The following is a 291-nucleotide window of genomic DNA, read 5'->3' as shown; positions in this document are numbered from 1 at the left end:
AATCGGGACCAAAGCTAGAAGACAAAGGGTTAACGCTGTCTCAGAAAAAAAAAGGAAAAGGACGAAGGAAAATAGCCCAGGGCTCTCGCGCAGCAATGGTCGCATCTCCTTGCTTCCGGTGATCTAAGCATCTGTGTTTGTTAGGCACTCCAGGTCCTTGTCTCTGGCGTTACTCCAACCCTGACTCTGCTCAGTGTCTCACTACCTGTACGATTTTCCTTTAATTAAGACTGGAAACATTCTGGAAGGCTTCTCTGGGTAATGCACTTGGTTGGTGAGTTGTTCCTCGTC

The sequence above is a fragment of the Buceros rhinoceros genome, unplaced genomic scaffold, assembly GCF_000710305.1.
Source record: "Buceros rhinoceros silvestris isolate BGI_N320 unplaced genomic scaffold, ASM71030v1 scaffold9041, whole genome shotgun sequence".
Classification (NCBI taxonomy): domain Eukaryota; kingdom Metazoa; phylum Chordata; class Aves; order Bucerotiformes; family Bucerotidae; genus Buceros; species Buceros rhinoceros.
This window is presented reverse-complemented; position numbering follows the sequence as displayed.